Genomic DNA, 5,528 nt, shown 5'->3' with positions numbered 1-5,528 from the left:
AACTATTCCTTATTCTGTATTGTAAAGCGCAAAAATAATTACTCCTGGCAACTTATTTTTAGCTTTTAGAATTTATTTTAAATAAGGTATTTTTAGAAACGCACGTGCGTAGGTCTCTGCCTTGGGGAAGTGGCACTGAGTTCAGCACACCGCACTCCACAGCCTTCCTTCAGGTCAACGTGTGGGTCAGGGTGGGAGCGGATGAGAAGGGACGTAGGAAAGGGGGCGGGTGTGGTTTGTGGGGCGTGATGGGAGCTGGGACTTTATTTGGGGGCAGTGGGACCCAATGAGGGGTTTTAAGCCAGGGGTGGCGTGACCAGGCTTGTGCTCAGAAGGATGCCGAGGCTGGCCAGGTGGGTAGGGGGTAGGGGCTGCCCACAGACCAGGGCAGGCACGGAGGTGCGACACCATGGTGGCCGGCACTGGGCAGTGCTGGGCGGGGCGTGGGGCGCTGAGACCCCGGAGCTGTGGGAGGGGCATGTCCCAGCTTGGGCACTGGGGTGGGGACGAAAGGAGGGAGGGTGGGGACGAAAGGAGGGAGGCTGGGGAGAGCTGAGCGTCAGCAGGAGACCCTGTGGGATGTGGTGGTGTAGGCGAGCGTGAGGGCGGCAGGCTCTGATCTGGGTGTCAGCGTGGCGTGCAGGGCTGTGCCCCGGGCACCGAGGGGCCAGATGGTGGGGCGTGAGGCGGGTGGCCCACGCTGGGTGGCCAGCACCTGGCTGAGGCTCCACGCAGCACTGCGCATGGCAGAAAGGGGTCTGCCCTTGCCTTTTTGTCTCTTGTCTTTCTACTTGTGCCTCTGTATCCCCTCATCTTTGAAACCTCCCTGTCACCCAGCTCTGCTGGAAGCTGGTGGTCCCTGTAGCCCCCAGCCACCTGACCACCTTGGCGGGTCCTTCCCCTCAGTGCTGGTGACTCTGCATCCCTGGCTGGCGACTGTCCAGCACCACTGTGGTCTTCATTCTCAGCATGTCAGTGAACCACGGGGACCCGCCAACATCCTGGTCATTCCATTTATTTAATTAAAATATTTTTCTACTCTGGGGACTGCCGTTAGCGTGAAAGTCCGGGGGGCAGTAATTACCCCCTACCTTCCCCCCAGTTTCTGCCCTTTTGGCATTAGGCCCCTCCCTCCCCAGTGGATTGTTTTGAAGCAGATCTCTAACAGGTACTTTAAAAACAACTAACCAAAATACTCGTATCACGCTAAGAGCTCCTGGTAATTTAAAGTAACCTCTGATACCTGTGTAACATAGTGGGGAGTCACTGCTCGGTTTCCTGGATCCTCATTTTTGTTTTAAGTCAGCCTAAACAGGATTCTCCCACGCTACCTATTTGCCTCTGAAGGTCTCGTCTGTGGTTCCTGTGAGCTGGTGGTTAGGTGCAGGGGTCTGACCAGTGCCGGGTGTGTGTGTGTGTTGGCGGGACTACACACTTCCTTCCATCAGGGGTGCCTGGCGCCTGGTTTGGTGTGGAGGCTGCCCAGTGCTGGTGGCTGGGCCAGACCGTCCCTGGGGAGCCCCCCAGCTCCACACGCGCTGGGGCTGCAGCCGTTGGGGCACTGCCTTGGGCAGGAGGCCTATGTTCCCAGAAGCCCTCAGAGACCCTGCCCCCGGCCCCCCAGAGACGAGGAGAGCCCCGCTCGGGTGGCAGCCCACACTCTGGAGGCAGGTGTCTGACTGTGTCAGCCTCTCGTAAGTGCAGCACCGTCTCTGCCACAGAAGCCGAGAGCGCAGGATGTGTCGAGGAGGGTCCCGTGCTGCTGGCAGGCCAAGCCGGCAACAGGACCGGGTCATCGCCCGTAACCCAGCTCCGTGGGAGTCTGTGCGCAGAGGCAGCCTGCATGCAGCCAGGGGGCAGGAGCTGGAATGAAACATGTGGAATGAGCATAGACAATGTTTTCAACCAGTTTGCCTCGTCAGGGGAGGAGAAAGGGCCGGCTGTATTTGTGTTTTGTTCCCCCGCNTTTTTGTCCCCCCCCCCCCCCCGCCCCGTGCTGTGGGGACAGGTGAGCGTGTGTCTAGGTGCTGATGGGCGGGAGCCCTAGCAAGGTTGAAGGGGAGGGAAGAGGCACCAGACAGAAAGACCCAGCCCGGAGCACACAGATGGACGTTCGGGGGGCGCGTCTGCTATAGTGGGAAGGAAGGGGAAAGGGCCACGTGAATGTGGGGTCATTCCATAGGGCTCCGCAGTTCTCCGATGCGGCTGATTTCCTGGGGTGAAGGAGGGGCGGGGCCTTCTGCACCAAGAGCCTGAGGTGGGGGTGGCGCAGGAGGACCCGGTGGCCTCGGGGACCTTGCTGCGGTGGTTCCCAGGGGCGTGCTCACAAGGCAGGCCCGTGGGGACTGCAAGGAGGCAACATCTGCCCCTTCCCAACCAGAGCCACACACTCACCTGCGTGGGAATGCCACTCTCCAGTCCCAGGCCAGCGACGGGACCACTGCCGCCTCAGTTTCCCCATCCGTAAAGTGGGGTGACAGACTACTTCCCTCGCAGGGTTACTGTGAGGGGGACGGCATCTCCTCCGTGAGGCCCCACCAGAGCGTCCGACACAGAGGAAGCACTGTGCAAGGCTTCGTCATCAACACAAGCTGAACTCTACCCTGTGAAGAACGCCCTACATGCAAGCCCCTCCCAGGAGGAGGCAGAAGACGGGACATCTTCTACCTGTGACCCAATCCATCTCAGGAAACCCACCACTTCCACAGGTCACAGCTAACCTCTCCACTCCTCCAAGAGACTCCCGACCTCACTGTCCATCCTAAGAAGGAAGATCAGCGGCGCACGAGACACTCGGAGATAAAGAACTGCATGCACAGACCTTCCTCAGAAGAGCTGCAAATGCAATCTTTAATCTTCCTTTGGTGCAAAAACCCAGCAGTGAGTGGCACTTCTCAGGAGCTGGGAGGTGACCTTACCATCGCAAAGACAATTACTGGTGCTAAGTCATGACTATCACCCCACACCACAGGAGATGGCCTTGGCCAAGGACACCCTGGAAACAGCAGGTGAGGTCCCCAGACAGCTCTCCTGCTGTGACACAGGCCAGTGGCCCTCAGGTCTGAGTCCTGCCGGTCCCAGGGACCACTGAAACAGCCAGACTCACCAGCGCCAAGAATGTTCAGACAGAGACATTAGAAACAGCGGAAGCCGCGGGAGGGAGGGGGGCTGTCTCCTGCTGATTCAGTGGATTCTCCATTAGGAGCGGACGTTGACATGATAAAACATGTACTCCACTATAAATACGTTTCTGACATTAACTAGAGAGTAGAAACCAAGAGAGTTCAAAATGCCTACAAAACTCGGGGCGCCTGGGTGGCTCAGTCGTTAAGCATCTGCCTTCGGCTCAGGGCGTGATCCCGGCGTTGTGGGATCAAGCCCCACATCAGGCTCCTCCGCTATGAGCCTGCTTCTTCCTCTCCCACTCCCCCTGCTTGTGTTCCCTCTCTCACTAGCTGTCTCTATCTCTGTCAAATAAATAAATAAAATCTTTTTTAGGGGCGCCTGGGTGGCTCAGTCGTTAAGTGTCTGCCTTCAGCTCAGGTCATGATCCCAGGGTCCTGGGATCGAGTCCCGCATCAGGCTCCCTGCTCAGAAGGGAGCCTGCTTCTCCCTCTCCCTCTGCCTTCCTCTCCCGCTGCTTGTGCTGTCAAATAAATAAATAAAATCTTTTAAAAAGAAATCTTTTTTAAAAAAATGCCTACAAAACTAACTTTAAAACAAGCCCCCTTGCGCCCACCTCTGCTGGGCAAGCCACATCATTAGCAGGTGCACTTGACATCTTGGGATCTCGGGGTTTCCCTCCATGCTTCCCACTGTGAAATAGATACACACATCCACGAAGGGGTGTAACATGTCTATGAACAGTGCAGCAAAATCAGAGCTCAAACACACACCCAGGTGGAAAATTAAAAGACCACCAGCACCTGAAACCCATTCTTGCCCTGACCCCTTGTAGGTCAGACCCCCCTTCTCCCACCGAAGCTACCACTGCCTACTTTTCATGGCATTTTGCTTGCTCTTCAAGTACAGTCTTATCACCTAAGGAAGCGTCCCTACACGACAGAGTCGAATTCTGCATGTTCTTTAACTTGACAGAAACTGGAGTCACCAGTGTGTGCGTTTTCTCCGCCCTCTCTGGACACTGTCAGCAGAGGCTGCGGGGACTGAGTTCTAACATTTGCAAAGGTCCCTGACAGGTCACCTAAAGGCATCTCCCAGTTCTCAAAGCCGGATAACGGAGTTTACAGAAACTCTGATTCAACTGCACGGCCGATAACCGCGATCCCCTCTACTGTGGGGGAACTAGCTCAGCGGGAGACAGACTTTGCTTACCAGGTGCAAGCTGGAGGACAGGTTTTACCATTGGTGCAATTCAAAGAACCATTTTCTGAAAAACATGGGAAGAATATCTTTAAAACAAATTGCATGACATTAGCACTTTAGAAGCACAGAGAGCTTGATGCATTATCATGCAGGCATTCAACAGATAATGACGAAAGCTATTTTCAGCAGTGTAAAAAGAATGTGCAGTGAAAAGACCAGGCTGTGACGGTATATACGTTATGAGGATAGCCATGGAAAAAACACATACATGGGAAATAGGAAATAGAGTTGACCCTAAAGCAACAGGGCGGTCAAGGGCACCACCCCCGCCCCGTACCGCTGAAAATCTGCATATAACCCCTGACTCCCCAAAAACTTAGCTATTAACAGTCTGCTGTTGACTGGAACCCTCACCGATAATAAAAGGTCAATTAATACATATTTTGTATATATGTTATATACCTGAACCTTAAATAACCTGGAGAAAAGAAATGTTAAGAAAATCACAAGGAGAACACATTTCCAGCCCCGCACTGTATTCACCGCACACAGCTGACACCGTGTCGCTCACAATCAAGTGCACGCTAAAACGCGGCGGTTGTGTTGAAGGGGTGAGATTATGGGTGAGCTCTCCGTTTATAGAACGCTCGTACTTGCAGTTATGTTCTTGTACAACAACATTCTCCTCCAAGTGCCAATTCTCATACAACAGTGTAATTTTACTGGTTCGATTACAATTCACTCGTAAGACGTGGGGTAAACAAACTTCACCAGCACAAATCAGTTATGAAAGATCTTCGGGAGACCCACGTAAATGGACCTCTCGGAGACACAGTACCGAAGCCACAAGTGTCTCCAGTCCATATCGAGCTTCCCTGGAATTAATCCAGCATCACATAATTTCCCTTCGCGTCTGCTGAGCACACAAACTCCAAACTGGTCAGGAGCCCTCGAAAACCCCACCGAACACCTGCTCCACACGCGGAAACAGCCAACGTGCTCTCCTCCAGCAACGCGGCCAACAGAAAGCGCGAAGTGTGGCGTCAGAGTCCCCTGTGAGTCAAACGACTGACAGAACGTGCATCTCGGGCCATCCTCGGCCCCCTATGCTACAGCGTATTTTAGTCCTGACTATTTTAACAAAGAGCATCTACCCTGAAGTCTGGTTATGGTTTTTGAGTGATTCTATAATAAAAACACAC

General features: G+C 54.1%; 1 long non-coding RNA gene across 1 annotated transcript; it reads right to left on the bottom strand.

The window, feature by feature from the left end:
- Positions 1–57: 57 nt before the first annotated feature.
- Positions 58–3,415, bottom strand: LOC117797755. Its single transcript, XR_004622682.1, has 2 exons — positions 2,395–3,415; positions 58–1,863 (listed from the first exon to the last, which is right to left on the bottom strand). It is a non-coding gene; the product is annotated as an uncharacterized LOC117797755 (long non-coding RNA).
- Positions 3,416–5,528: the final 2,113 nt, after the last annotated feature.

Source organism: Ailuropoda melanoleuca, unplaced genomic scaffold (genome assembly GCF_002007445.2).
Source record: "Ailuropoda melanoleuca isolate Jingjing unplaced genomic scaffold, ASM200744v2 unplaced-scaffold1228, whole genome shotgun sequence".
Taxonomy (NCBI): Eukaryota; Metazoa; Chordata; class Mammalia; order Carnivora; family Ursidae; genus Ailuropoda; species Ailuropoda melanoleuca.
This window is presented reverse-complemented; position numbering and strand designations above follow the sequence as displayed.